At 48.7% G+C, this 15405-nt stretch overlaps 1 protein-coding gene across 11 annotated transcripts in view; it reads left to right on the forward strand.

Moving 5' to 3' along the window:
• Nucleotides 1–15405, forward strand: part of DGKZ (diacylglycerol kinase zeta) — a 107635-nt gene that overhangs the window by 50714 nt on the left and 41516 nt on the right. For 2 of the 11 annotated variants that reach the window (XM_075129552.1, XM_075129553.1), the window contains exon 1: nt 1471–1612. The exons of 7 other annotated variants lie outside the window; for them this stretch is intronic. The gene's annotated coding sequence lies outside the window, so the exon portion shown is untranslated. Of the gene's footprint in view, nt 1–1467; nt 1613–15405 lie in introns of those variants that run through there. 2 more of the 11 variants (XM_075129551.1, XM_075129555.1) reach the window with 2 other exon arrangements.

Consider the following 15405-nt stretch of genomic DNA (forward strand, 5'->3'; position numbering starts at 1 on the left):
CAAGAGAGAATCCTGAGGGACTGACAGGCCCAAGTGAACTCTGCTGTAGGGCTGTAATCCTCTAGGTCAATGGTTCCTATCTGGACCTGATCAAGGGGACTGGCAGGCTAAGGGGGCCTGGTGAATAGGATACATGCAGCCTTTCACCTCTAGGTCACTGGTTCCAGTCTAGCATACGTCAGTAGTGACCAGAGGCTCTTCCCATCTGATACTTGTTCTTTAGCTGCTATGTGAAATGATTTGATGGTCCTCAATACAGATTCTGGTGGGCTGGTATCCACAGCACATGTACCACCCCTAGCTTGGATGCTAGTCTCCCTCCTTGTTGGTAGACCCAGCAGAGAGGCCAAGAACTGAATGAGCTATGGAGACCTCTTGCCCCAAAGGGGGGGGTCTCAGGTGGGGAAGAGGGATTTTGTACTTGACCTGTGGAAAAACAGAGACCTCAGTCTCCAGGGCTGTCAATTCGGCACCCTTCAGGAGTACTAAATTTACTTTTTTTTCTTTTTTCTTTTTTTTTAATTGCTAAGTGAGCAGGAAACCCCCACCACCCCAGCCACCTCTCTGTCTCACTGCCTGGGCTCAAGAAGAAACTTGTTACATGTACAAATGCAGTTGCAGAAGTGGGTTGTTTGTGAAAGGAACGTACAGGGTGTGTGCCCCTCACTGTGTCACTGCAAGGAGGCCAGGCAGGGACTGTCCAACAGGGAGTTCCCTGCTCTCGGCCAGCCTCCAGCCCAGGGTGGTGCCTGGAGCAGGCAGGGGGTTGGATTGGGGTTACTCCATAAAATCACATCTGAATGCAACAGCAATGTCATTGCACACAGAGAAGGCAATACGTCACTGTGTGCCCGGGTTGCATCCCTCCCGAAGAATGGAGTGTCCCTGTAAGTGGGAGCCACTGTCACTAAATCTATTTATCTAGAGAAGCTGTTAACAAAGGGAAGGAAATGAGTTGGAAGGGTGACGTTTGCTGGAGTGACTGGCTCCGGGCATGTCCTTGCCCTGGCTGAATGGCAGGGACACATGGGAGGGAGAGCCGAGGGGTGACTGGGGAAATGAGGACAGTTATTTGAGCTGGTATTGGGCTGCCTGCAACCTTTTGCTGTGTCCGTGAGTGTTTGGGGGAGAGGTTTGGAATACACGGCAGCCTGCCATTGTGTCGTGAATAGACACTAATGACAGTGGTCATGAATGGGGTGGGGGTACCTTGAACATAGGATGAAGTTCTGTCCCAGGCAGATTGTCCCCATCTCGGACACAGAGCAGCTGAGAGCTCGTTCTTACACTTGAGTTTGTCAGACCAATAAAGTCTCATTGCACTCAGGTGTGTGCGCTGGGGTGTCTGAGAGTTGAGAGGCAGCGAGAGTCTCTTCCCCCTGCACTCCTCCCCCCGGGAGAGCCTGCCTTCAGGGCTGCTCGAAGAGGAAGTACAGTCAGTTATTTTAACAAGCGCTGTCACTGTTTTCAGCGTGGGGAGGAGGCGGAGGGATAAACAGAGCCCTCGCTCTCCAAACTAGGACTTAATCTGTGCAGGGCTGGCTCTGCTCCTCCTCTGCCACTACCGCGGGCTCTTCACCTACAGGAACTCGGCTCTGCTGCATCGGATCAGGTCACAAGGGCTTTTCCCACCTTTTCCCCTTTCTCCTTTCCCTTAGTTTTGTGTCTTCCGTTTATGTGGTGTTGGGGGAGGAAGTGAGGGCTTTGGAGAAGGGGGTGAATCTCTGGCTCAGTGAGTATAGTCTGAGCAGGTACCTCACCCCACCATACTGGTTAAAAGGCAGGGAGGACAGGCCCTGGGCAGGAGGAGATAACCAGATCCCAGGGTGAACTCTGAGCCCTTCAGCCTACTCCTTGCTGAACTGTTTCACTGGGGAATGGAACAGAGCTGCCCTGTTGTGCTGCCAGTTTCCTGCATGTTGACACAAAGGGTCTTGGAGCAGAGGCCCCCAGTGCATGCAACTTTAGTCACAGTGCCACCCTGCTGCACACAAGTGTGAATTGACCTCGGAGAGGAAGGGAGGGGTCTCCTGGGGGATACGAGTCTCCAGCTGCACGACCTGCCTGTTGGTTTGTTGTTGCCTGTGTGCCATCAATGCACCCAGCACGCTAATGGGGCTCAGGAAATAACAAAGTCATTCTGTGCAGCCAGGGACTCTTGTTTGCAGGAAAAGCCCCTGGCGCAGATCTGCCCTGAAGAGCTGATAATCTCACCGGGAATTCATCCTCTACTAGTTTGTGAGGATGGGACAATGACTCCTGGGCTCTCAGAAGCTCCCTTCTCTCTGGCATTAGTGAGCAGTTCCCTTGTACTAGGGTTCTGCTGGGAGCTGTCCCCATGCCATGTCACAAGGAGGCCCATGGCTTTTGTGTGGGTCTCTGTGTTTTCAGCTGCCCATGAGCCTGTAGCTGAGTGACTAGGGCTCTGCTGCCTTCCCTGCATGCTTTCAGCTAGTCTTTCCAGCTTCCCTATTGGGAAGCCCTTACCCTTGTTTACACACGACCTTGTCCAGCTGTAACGTTATGGGCAAAGCTATACTCTTCTGAGTCCTTTAGCCTGGTGTCATTGTATCCATGCTAGGCAGCTGTCATAGCGTACAAACAGCCCTTCAGATGGACCCCTGCCAGGAATTTCTCCACCTTGCTCCTGTGTGGCTGGGGGGAAACACTGGAACCCAGGCAGGGAGCTGCAAATCAGATAGCTGGGCTGTTGGACAAACTTTTTGTAAACAGTGTGTCCCTTGGTTTGAGTCTGCTGAAACCCCAGTGTGTGAGCCCCAGAACTGTATATACTGTAAGATAGGATGGCCCTGAGGGATGACACTGGAGTCTGCTGCAGAGCATCAGCTCAGGACCAGTTTAGCTTCCTTACGCTGTGCATCTCGGGCCTCGCAGTGCACCCAAGGTGCCGGGGGAGCCAGTCTAACTCCCACCATGCTTTACTTTGCTCTTATGCATGGAATTCTGCAGAGGGCACTTGGATAGATAAGAAACACTAATGTCCTTCCTTCCCTGAGTCTCGAGTAACCCCTAAGACAGTGGTTTTCAACCTTTTTTTCATTTGCGGACCCCTAAAAAATTTCAGATGCAAGTGCAGACCTCTTTGGAAATCTTAGACATAGTCTGTGGACCCCCAGGGTTCATGGACCACAGGTTGAAAACCACTGCCCTAAGATGATTAAAACAGAAACCAAATGGTCTTCTCTTCTCCCCCCCCCCCCCCCACACATCCCTACCCCTCCACACTCCTGGTGCCTGCTCAGTTTTTGTACTTCATTCTGCTTGGACAATGGAACTGGATCAGTCATTTTTGCTTTATGGATCTCCCACGCTCGCTCAAGGCTGCAGTGTTGGTGTTGCAAACACAATAGGGGATTGTTTAAATCCATACAAAACACTTTTATCTTTGGCCTTTGTTTAAAAAAAAAAAATCCAATATTGCACAGGAATATTTTCTTTGGTCTTAAGATTGGCAAACCCTTAATTTTACAAAACTTAAATGTAGGGCCTTAGTCAGTTTGATGGGATCCCTTTAAGCAGGCTGAGAGCTGACTTTGGGCTGTAGGCAGAGCGGTGAAAAGAGTGTCGCTGATGAGGAGAGGAGTGCACTGAGAGGCTGAGGCAGCCTGTGCTGTCTGTGCTCTATCTCCTGGGGTTGGTGTATAGCTGTGGGAATTGTGAAATGCTCTGCTCTTTGGTGCCAGCCTGAGGCTTGCATTGCTTGTGGGCCACCTAGGAAGAGGGGAGCTAGGATGTTCTTATTTGGTAACTCTTTATAGGAGCATGTGCTGAAGTTGGTCAGGATGGCTGGGTATGTTTTGGGAGTGCAATGGGGAAGACTACCTGTGAAGTCTCAGAGGCACTACCATGCAGAATGGCAGGGGGCAAGAAGTGGTCAGTAAAATTCCCAGCTTGTTTCTGACTCTCCCTCTCCCACTGTCCTACAGACAGAACCATGAAAGAGTTCAGTTCCTGTGCAGGGTAGTGGGAAGAGTTGTCACCCTTTGCTTCGTCCAGACATTTTGCTTGTAATGGTGGATGGCGAGAAATCACACGTTCAGGAGTAACCCATCCCCATTGCACTTGCTCCCTCTAAAGAACCGCAAAGCCCCTGTATTCTCCTCCTTAAAACTAACTTCTGCTTTGATGTCTACAAAACACTTGGTGATGGCTAGGCAGTCAGTGTGCTGTGACGGCTGTTTATTACTCCAACTGTCGCCATCTCGCTGTCACCTGCAGCTCCCTGCCTCAGTTTAGTGTCTCCACTTTTTTTTTTTTTTTTGGCTTATACTCACCAGAAAAATGTGTGACTTTGTTCACTGGTTTAAAAAAAAATTGTGTGTTTTTTAGATGGAGTTAGGCCTCTCAGTGTAAAATCGCAATGCAGACAAGTCACAGGTGGTTTTATTTTGATGTAGATAGCGGAGGTAAACCCAATACCACCCTACACACACCTGAAGTTTACTTCATTCGCTGTATCCAGGTGAAAGCTACTCATGTCTTGCTTCCACTGGGATTTGATATCAAAAAAGCTGTCTCGATGTAAAAATGTACCTCTTTACCAGTAAAGACATGGCCAGAGTGCTTTGGGGGAGTGTAGGGTTGTGGGGGTTGGTAGCAGGGGTTGGGGGAGTTAGGGAGCAGGTCTTACCAGCACTCCTGTGAGTCGGATCCTTATTGCATGAGAGCAGGAGGGAGCCTGTCAGAGAGCCTACAGGTCTGGGCAGTGCCGGGGTGGGTGTCTGAAGAGGGCAGGCAATGGTTGTTTGGGGGCGAGTGGTGTTTGCTCAGCTTCTCTCCAGGCCTTGTCTTGACTGGGAAAAGGGTGTTTGTTAGCTGGTCATGTTAACCCTAGGGCGGCTGCCCTTGGTTACAACAGGACCAGCCAACTAATGTGTTTTTCAGCAGTTTCAATCAAGGGGTATTTATGGTATAAGTCATGGACTGGTCACAGGCCATGATTTTTTGTTCTTGCTTGTGACCTGTCCATGACTGTTACTAAAAATACCCATGATTAAATTGTAGCCTTAATTATAACATGAGGCTTGAAGGTGTGAGGGTGCTTGGCAGGCCAAAGCTGAGGGATCTGGGGTTTTATTGAGAGAGGCTCTTTGTGAGAAGACCTTGAGGAGGGATTATTCAATGTGATGACTTCAGGCAGTGAGGCAGGGGAGACAGGCAGCCTTAATATATTTAAGCAAGAATGGAATGACCAGGAATTTATCAAATGGAAGTGGGCTAAGTCAGTTCCATGTTTGCTGGGAAAGGAGGTAGCCACCTGACTTGCCCTTAGGTGGGTTTGGAGGGAAATTTTGTAATGACCATGCCTTTCTCTCCCAATTGCATTTGATGGTGGAAGGGTTATTGGCTGCTTGCTCCTTTTTTCCTGGGAGTCTGCATGCTGCCCTCTGGCACAAAAAATATAAAGGTGCATGATGAACTGGGATAGTAGAGGTGTCAGCAAAGTTGTCTTTTTTTCTGGTTCTTTACCCCTGTGTAAGCTACGCTGGGCTTCCGAGTCAGAAGTAATTCTGTAGTATAGCCCTTTCACTGAACTGGGCTGCTGTTGACTGGGATGTCCTCTGGCTGTGCCATGAAATTCCTGCCCTATGGAGTAAAGCGTGTGAGTTAGCAGCCTCTGCACTGACGCTGCATGCCACTGCTCTTCCGTCTGTTCCATTCTTGGTGGGAGCTAGGCACTAAAGTGAGAGTGACAAGATTGCCTGTTTCAGGAGCATCTCATTATCTCTGTGCTGTTTCCTTCCTAGGTGGAGCAGGCTGGAGAAAGCAAACAGGAACTAGAAGGGGAGGGAGATGTAACCAGGTCACTAGGGTGGGTCTGGGGACCTGAAGAAAGAGAGAGAGATGGAAAAGAGTAAGGAAAAGGAGGAGGAGTGGCAGACAGGGATGGGGAGGAAGAGCCAGACAGAAAGGCAGTCCCTGGCTATTGAGTGCAATATAATGACCGTGAATAAGGGGAAATGAACCCACCCCACTGAGCTCACAACCCTGGAGCACGTGCATTTTTTTTCAGATATAGCTTGAGTATCTTGTGCCTAGTGTTACGCATTTAGCGAATGACCAGCATCTGCAGCTATGGACTGTTGGCTACACATGGTTAGCAAGAGAGGATGGTTCCTGTGTCCAGTGAAATGTTGTCTAGAGCAGTGCTACTTAAAGTGGTGGTCTGCGGACTGGTGCCAATCCGCGAGCCATTGGCTGCCGGTCTGCGCGCACATTGGAAAAAAGAAAATGCTGGTCTAGAGCAGTGGATCTCAACCAGGGGTATGTGTACCCCTGGGGGTAAGCAGAGGTCTTCCAAGGGGTGCATCAACTCTAGATATTTGCCTAGTTTTACAACTGGCAACAAGCACTAGCGAAGTCAGTGCAAACTAAAATGTCATACAGACAATGACTTGTTTATTCTGCTTTAGATACTATACGCTGAAGGGTAAGTACAATATTTATATTCCAATTGATTTAATTTACAATTATATAGTGAAAATGAGACCGCAATTTTTCAGTACTAGTGGCTGTGAGACTTTTGTATTTTGTCTGATTTTTGTAAAGCAAGTTTGTTTTTAAGTGAGGTGAAACTTGGGGATATGCAAGACAAATCAGACTCCTGCAAGGGGCACAATAGTCTGGAAAGGTTGAGAGCCACTGGTCTAGAGTAGCTGGGAGGAGCCCCTGATGAAGGTGGCTGACATGTCATGTTAGTGTGTCATGGAGTTGGTCTCTCAGTGGTTACTGCTGGGTGTCTCTGAGGTGCCACCCGCAGAGAGGCCTTCGCTGGGCACTGTGAGCTGCACATGCAGAGATCTCAGGGCCGTGGGGAAATCATTTGCTGCTTACTGCACTGTGAATAGCCAGTCTGTTCCTAGGCACGTCACCGGCATGCTGGGGGCCCCATCCCTTCATGTGGTTTCAGAGTTCCCTGGGTCAAACTGACTGGAACCGAGGATTGTCTAGAGGATTGTCTTAGATTTCACAAAAAATAGGGAGATCATACTGCTCAGAGAGCCCGGGCCACAGCCAGCCTGAGGGATAGCAAAGGGCTTTTGTATATCATGTGTTCATGGCACTCTGTCACTAGCCACTAAGCCTGAAGGTGAGCAGCTGCACCCGTTCCTCACACATACATTGGCACTTGTTGCAGTTCATCAACTGAATGAAGCTTAAAATAGAAAACAAACACAACCAGGAGCCCAACCCCCTCAGCAGCTGCTCCCTGTACAATAATTCAGCATCTCAGTTGTAGAGGTGGGGAGCCCAGAAGGGGCTGAGACCTCTGTGCTGTCAGCTCCAATGTATTCCAGAGCCCTCCGTGTCCTAGCAGCCCTTCCGCTGGGGTCAAATGGCAGATAAGGAGGGGCAGTTGTCTCACTAAGGGCCTGATCCTGCAAAGTGCTGAGGGCTCATATCAAGGTGTTGAACAGTAGGAGCTTCAAGGGGAGCCGTGCACCTCCCAATATCAGGCCTGTCGTCTTGCTCTCATGAGCAGGGGCTGTGTGTGTTGTGTTGTTCATGCACAGTCTGATAGCGAATGGGAGTGATAGCAGGGGCTGGGTGACAGCAGATGGGAGAGCTGGTGTACATGAGGCAAGCTCTCTGCTAAATTTTGGTCCCCGCTGTGAAAACTGTCGAAGAATCCTGTAGCTCAGAGATTTTCATCTGCTGTCATAAAACCATTGTGGAGTGTTGCTCTGTGATATTAAACTGCTGCTACATCCTTCCCCAGAGGTGTGTGCATTTCGGTGCTGTGTGAGATGTCTGTACCCTAAGTATAAAGTTAATAGAGTGCTTGTGTTCCCTGGGGTGGCAAGAGCAGTGTATAGAAATGTCAGTTGATGCTCAATTATTTTCAGACTCTGCTACCCTAGGGCCCTTATTCTGGCTGAAGTTCCCCCACAGGCAGCTTCTGACTCTGTTTAACTGGATGCTGTGTGTGTGGCAGATTATTTTTACCAGAGATTTTCCCTAGCAATAAACCACAGAAAGCTTGGTGTCTCCCTGAAACCACAGAAAGCACACCCTCCCACCTGTAAGACCACAGGGTCACAAGCACACCAGCTTTCCTGCACCACATCAGACGGTTGTCTCATCTAATCTGGTGTCCAGTCTCTGGTAATGGCCAGTGCCTAGTACTTGAAAGGAAAAGAAATCTTCCCCCAGTGCGCCTGGCCAATTGTGCAGCACTGCGTGTGGGCTGGGGAAGTCATGGAGGAGGGAGCTGCAATGACCCAGGCCGGGAAGGGAGATGGGTAGGGATCTCAGCAAATGGGAAATGAGGCAGCATCATACATGGGAAAATTAAATCCTGCAGTGCTTAGAGAGTGGAGGAGTAGGAGATTTCTATGGAAACCAAAGCTGAAGGAAAGCTATGGTATGTGAACTGAGCAGGAGTCCTAATGCGCTCCCTGGACGAGCTCCCAGGCCTGTGCCCCTGGTCCCCTCAGCATCTTGATGGCAAGGACACAGCAGATCCCAGAAGGTCTCTGTTATGCAGTGAGGGCTATTAATAGCGCTCATACTTTCTGTGTTTTCCTGAGCTGAGGAGGCTGGCAGATCTTGACATAGGAAAAACCCCATCTAGCAAACCAGAAAGGGCCTTTTACACACCCTGCCAGCCTTGGCATCCTGTTACCCTTCTAGCAGATTGCTGATTTACTATTGCCGTAGCTATTCAAAACATTCATGCCATGCTCTTGGCTTTGTGCAGTCAGGGATGGGGAAGTTCTTGTGGCCTCCTGTCTGCCCCTCCCCTCTGTTTGAAACAAATTCTTGCCAAATCACTAACAATGCAGGGAGGAGGCTACAGGAACCCACCCACTGCCCAAGGGCAAGAGCATATTCTGAATGCTGCTGGTCTAAGCCTCTGGAGCGCTGCCCTCCCAGCAGACTTGGTGGTGGGAGATGGTGTGCCAGGACTGGCAGGGTATGTAAGGTAGAATGCCACTTTGGGATCTCATTCGGTTCTGGGCAGCTCAGTACCAGGAACAGATGGAGAAAGTGGAGGAGCTCAAACAAGCAGTGCTAGAGGGACATCTAAAGGGTGAGCAAAGTAGCAGTCTGCAATCAGAGAAAGGTGTAAAGGGATCATTCCGTGTGATGTGCAGGGATGTAACTAGGGATAATTGGGGAGACCGGGAAACTGAGGCTAAATCTCAGGAAGCACTTCTGGAAAGAGAGATGTCCAAAGCCCTGGAAAATGTGCAGGAGGGGCCAATCATGCCTGGGCTCCAGGAGATGGAGTGACTGATTCTCCAGGCACTTTCCATCTCTGTTTATACCCTTTTTGAAGACATCATCGATATATTGTGTTATGCGAATGACTTGCTCTTGTGGACACTGGCCTCGTCTAAAGACAGCTTGAACAAAGGGCAGTTGTACTTCAGTAACCTCGTTGGTGCACATCAGAGTCACAAGCTTATTGAAAGAGTATGTGACACAGAGGAAAGAGATGGGTTGGTAGCTCTTGGGATCTTCCAGTGGTTTTCCTGGTTTTGAAATAGCTACGACCTTTGCCCTGCATGAGATTTTTGAGATGCAGTTATCCTGGAAACATCAGTTGAGGAGGCGAAGCAGTCAGCTTTTGGGCCTAGGTGAAGTAGGAACTCTACAGATATAATCCAGACCTTTATAAGCTTCATGGCCTAGTCCAGTTCTTTGTTTGGAAAAGGAGCCATCTGGTTTGAATCCACACTAGGAGCCTGCTACCTCTCTGAAAGCTCAATTTTGACTGCATGGCTGAAGACTTATCCAAGTTCTGTGTATGTCCACTAGCTGGGATACATTTGTGGTGACTGGAAACGCCTTTTTTGCAAAGGGTAGAATAATCTCCAAAAGTCTTTTGATGGTTTGCCAGGCTAGCCGGCTAGAGTGAGAACAGTCTATCTTAGTTGACTCCCTGTCTGTCCATCGATCACATCTGGTTTGATCCAGCAGTTGAATGAATTCCTGTTTGTCACCAGCTGATTTGAATTCCTGGTAGAGCTTAATTGCCTCTGACCACCACCTAGGGATATACTGTCGGCAATAGCCTCTAGGGATCAATTTATTAGCAGCTACCCAAATTAATTTGCAGAGAATTTGGTAAGTGTCATTTACTGGTTGGACATGTTAAGTCCAACTCAGCCAGTTTGCTGACAGATGTATCTAGTTCTGTTTGAAAGCTCCACTGAGCTTTCAGAAAATTCCACTGGGCCTTGGTAAGCCATTTGTTGTTGTTAGCCACAGGTCTGTGGTGATCAAAGATGGCTGATGCAGAGACTTTGGAAAAGCTTTAAACACCTTCCGCTTTATGGCCACTGGCAGCATTTGCCTAGAAGATTGATGTTGGGTGAAGAACCTGTGGCCCATCTGCTACTGTGAAAGCTTGCCATTTGCTTTGGTCACAGAGAAGCGGTAGATCAGCAACTGGCTACCTTGCCACTGGACCGACGACAACACTCTCCACCTGTGTTGCTGTTAGGGTATCCCCAATTGTAACTCTGCAGGAGGGTCAGCAACCAAGGTTAATGGTTAGGATTCCTGACATCTTTCCTTATTATCTTCCTGCTAGTGCCCAGGCATTCTTGTGTGCTCCTCCACTGGCTCTCCTGACCTACAGTGCTGTCCCTGCAGGGTTGGTGCCCAAGGCTGCATGTAGGGGGGGCTCTGAATCTGCAGCCACTTCTCTTTGTGCAAACTAAACCTGGGCAGGAAACTCCCAAGGGTGGGACCGTGGAGGTGTGTTGCCTGGGGGAAAAGGCTCTTTCCAAGGTTACTTTATTCATGGTCTCTTCCAGCTATAGGAGCCAGAGGACCGTGCCTCCGTGACTTTGCCAGCCTGTTTATTATGCTGGGGCCCCATCTGCCTCTTGTCAGAGTTATATGGTCCCCATTAGGAAAGCTCATCATGACCCTGATTGCAGTTCATTAGCAGATCAAAGCTACCACATTGTGAGTACAGAGGGATTATAAAGCTGCTTGTGACAAGAGCCAAGGCCCTCAAGTATGCAACATTATTTCTCTTCCCTCACCCCCGGTGAATGCCAAATTGCCTCTGCAAGGCCCTTTTATGCAACATATCACGAGTGATGTTCACTCTGAAATAATCACAGGCACTGAACGTTCCGTCCCATCTTACCATCAAATGATATTTTAAAAAGCTTCCAAATCACAGCAAGAGCATAGAAATCTGAAAGGCTAAGACAAATGGCTGTTGTGGGGTCTCTCACAGCTCTGTGCGTGCCCCTTGATCCCAACATGCAGTCACCCTCCAGGTCTGGGCTCTGCACGCAGCTCTGCCCCTCAAACCTGGGCTGTGGCACCCCCTTGCTCGTCCTCCCCTCCTACAGCACTGCCAAAGCACATTAGTCCTGGCCCTCAGAGATACGTCTACGTATTTTGGAGCAAGCCTCCCAGCCCAGGCTGATAGATTCGGGCTAGCAGGGCTCGCACTAGTAGTCTAAAACTAGCTGGGCAGCTGGTGCTTTGAAATAGCCGTTTTGGCTGGAGCTTGGGCTCTAAAGCCTAGTGACAGGGTTGGGCTTCAGAGCCTGAGCTCCAGCCCGAGTCGCGACTCCAAGGCACTGACTACACGGCTAGTTTTAGAGCACAAGCCTGACTAGCCGGAGTCTGTCAACCCGGGCTGGGGGGACTCACCCCTGCACGCTCAAAAAAATGCTGTGTAGACAAACCCAAGTAGGCCCTAAAAGATCCCATGATGTGGTTTGGAAGATTTCTTTTGTTCTGCCAACCTGCTCTAAAATTCCCTGCAGTTTCCACTGGACACGGGTTTATTTCTTCTTCCCTCTTAGATCTAAGGTGTTGTGTAGCATTGCTGTGCAGCTGTTAAATAGCTGCCATGTGTGTCCCAGCCCGACAGTAAGTAACGCGATTCTTGTGTGAACTGGATGTAGCATTTTGGGACCCTTCCAGATAGAAGGAGCCGTAGTAAAGTACCGTACAAAACCATTTAGCTCAGAGTTCAGATTGCCCAAGTGTATTTGCTCTCAAGAATGTAAACCTGAAAAAGGAAGGAAATGGTGTTGAGACAAGTCATTCCCACCCACCACAATAGCAGCATCCAGGCATTTAGTGTACCACCAGCATGACCCTGAGTGTGACCATGCACCAGTGCGCGAGCAACTCTGTAAGGCTGCTCAGAGCTGCTCTAGATGACTTGGTGGTTAAAGTTCCGTTGGCCAGCTTGCGTTAGCCCTGTCACTGTTGCTCACTGTGGTGGAGCTGCATGATGCTAGTGCAATGGTAGGAGAATATCGGAAAATCTGCCATCTAGACAAAGCCTTTCATGTTCACTTTCGATTTAGCAGGACTGTAGCCCACAAGACACCCATGCTAGAACTTCAAAGACCTCTGCAGTGCACAATCATGCCTCCCACCTTCCAGCACTATGCTACTGTAGTGTAATGATACTTAGTTTAAAATTACAGTTCTGGGATTTTTACGTACCATATGCCAGGCAGAGGGGGAAGGAGGAATTAATCATATGCTCACTACCTTACTTATCAGGACTGTGGTAACTACGGCAGCATTAAACTCATGAGTCACACGATGAAGATCTTGGAGAAAGTTATTGGTAAGAGACAATGAAGAAAAGTAAAGGTCAGTGACAATCAGTTTGGATTTGTGACAGGCAAGTCACCAGTGGATGCTATCTTTGCATTAAGATTGCTGTGGAAAAATATAGAAAAAAGAGGAAAACGTTGCACCTGGTATTCGTGGATCTTAAGAAGGCTTATGACCGTGTTTCGAGAGAGGTTGTCTGGTGGTATGAGAATGAAGCAGATACCTGACAACTATATCAGACTTGTCCAGGGCATTTATGAGGGTGGTGTAACCACAGTTAAAAGGCCACGTGGAGAAACTGTACAGTTTCTAGTAAGAACAGGAATGTGTCAAGGCTCATTACTGACCCCCTTTTTGTTTGCCTTGGTGCTTGATGCGCTTACAGAAAACATCCAGGTGCATGTTTTTGCAGACAATGTGCTCGTACGTGGAAGAAGATGGAGATGCGTACTTAAAAGAAATGGCATGAAAATCAGCAGAAATAAAACTGTGTGTGTGTCTGTAGATTTGATTAGACGTGAAAGGAAGACAATGAGACTGTAAGTCTCTGGGGCCAGCCACTATCAAAGGCACAGAGGTTCAAGTGCGTAGGTTGGATAGTACAGGGTAATAGTGAACTCAACAATGAATTCATAAGCAGAACAGGAAAGGTATGGACTAACTGGAGAGAAGTGAGCGGAGTGGTTTATGATAGGAGAGTGCCTATCAAATTGAAAAGTAAGCCCTGGTCTACACTGGGGGGTGGAGTGGGGGGGAATCTATCTAAGTTACACAACTTCAGCTAAGTGAATAACGTAGCTGAAGTCGACATACTTAGATCAACTTACCATGGTGTCTTCACCGCAGTGAGTCAACTGCTACCGCTCCCCCGTCGACTCCGCCTGCGCCTCTTGTGGCGGTGGAGTACAGGAGTCGACAGGAGAGCTCTCAGGGATCGATTTATCGCATCTAGAGTAGATGCGATAAATGGACCTCCGCTGGATCGATAGCTGCCTGCCGATCCGGCACGTAGTGTAGACATACCCTTAAATCTACAAGACCGTAATTAGGCCTTCACTTTTGTATGGCTCTGAATGCTGGGGACTGAGGAAGAGAAAGGGGCACATATTGAATGTAGTGAAAATTAAATTATTAAGGTGCATTCTTGGAGTTATACGGGTGGACCATGTTTGGAATGAACAAATTAAGGGAAGTGTGAAAGTGGTACCACTTATAGAGATGCTGAGGGAGTTGAGGCTTAGGTATGGGCATGTGAAAAGAAGATTGGAAGAATATATAGGAAACAGGGTGTTAAACTTAGAAGTGGAGGGTAAGAGAAGGGTTAGAAAACCTAAACCTAAGTGGATGCATGTCATACAAAAGGATTTCATTAGCTGTAGCCTTGCCAAGAAACTTCAAGACAGTGGAATGGAGAAGGAGGACTCCAAGAGCCAACCCTGTATAGCTGAGATTAAGGCTAGAAGAAATAGATGGAGGCTGAGGACACATGGCTGGAAACTGTGACGGTTGGAAAGGCAGAACAGAATTGCTAGCTGAAGAATGGGAGTGTGAATCTGGCCAAATAACATCGCCTCCATTTAAAAATGTGCCCATCAGGCAGAGTGTTTTAACCAGTGCTGAAGCCTCCATCTGCTGTTCAAAGCTTTTCTCCTGCAGCTGCAGTATCTTGGCAACCTGACAGTACTGGGCAGAGAGAGCTTGAGAGTCATTTAAAGCTCTCTCCAGCAGAAGAGTGAGGTTTTGAGCAGATAACGATTATTTTCCCAGCACTGCTCCAAGTCTCTTAGCCAGTCTCTATTCTCTTCAAGTCCTAGGCAGGCACCTTCTGCCCTACATTTATTGTTAGTTTCTACTTGTAAACTCTGAGTGCTTAGATCTGATATGTCTAGAATTTTGTAATGTCTGAAATGTCAGCACTTAGAATTTACGAGTAGAAAACTTGATGGGGGTGGCAGGAGAGGGAGGAAATGGAGTAGTGGGCGAAGAGGGGCATCTTCCCAAGATCTCCCTGGGGGGAGCTGTCTTCATGCACCCTTGGGATGTGCACAGACTGTTCTCCTGCAGACTATGGGAAATACTGGAGCAGGGAGCTCCCAGATACCTGCCCTGAAAGCATCCTGTGCCATGCTCAGCATGTTACCTCATCCTCAAGTGAGAATGTAGGCGAATGTCAGTTTGGTTTAAAGGGAATCGCCTCTCAGCAGAACCAAGTCCAACATTTACACCTGGCTTTAAAATATGTCAGTTCCATTTTTTACCTAAAGTTCTCTGCAGAGAAATGGTTCTAGGAACTGGCTGTAAACTCAGTGCTGACAGGGCATTTGCGTTTAAACAGTGTGATCCTTCAACTCCCTCCAGTGCTGGGAACCAGGAGATCAGTAGCAGCCTGGGCTAGTCACTGAGACATAGAAAGGGAGAACTAGAGCACAAGAGAGGGAGCCTCAGAAGCCAGCTCCCATGGTGATGGAAGCAGGATACAGAGGAAACTAGCAGCAGAGAATAACCCTGCCCAGCTCAGCACACTGGGAAAGGCATAGAAACCGTCTCAGTGGGGACAAGTGCATCGGGTGCTTGGTTCCTAACCCAAGGGACGAGTGGTGTTTAGTGGCTGCATCTCTTTAAGGCCGTGCCTACACTGCAGGTGCTACAGCAGCACAGCTACAGTGCTGTACCTTTGTCGCAGTAGTGCCATAGTGTAGACACTTCCCAGAGCAACTGAAGGGGTCTTTCTGGCACTGTAGGTAATCCACCTCCCTGAGTGGCGGTGGCTAGGGCGACAGAAGTGTTCTTCCATTGACCTTAGAGCATCTGCACTGGGGGTGGCTTGGT

Source organism: Caretta caretta, chromosome 6 (genome assembly GCF_965140235.1).
Source record: "Caretta caretta isolate rCarCar2 chromosome 6, rCarCar1.hap1, whole genome shotgun sequence".
NCBI classification, from domain to species: Eukaryota; Metazoa; Chordata; order Testudines; family Cheloniidae; genus Caretta; species Caretta caretta.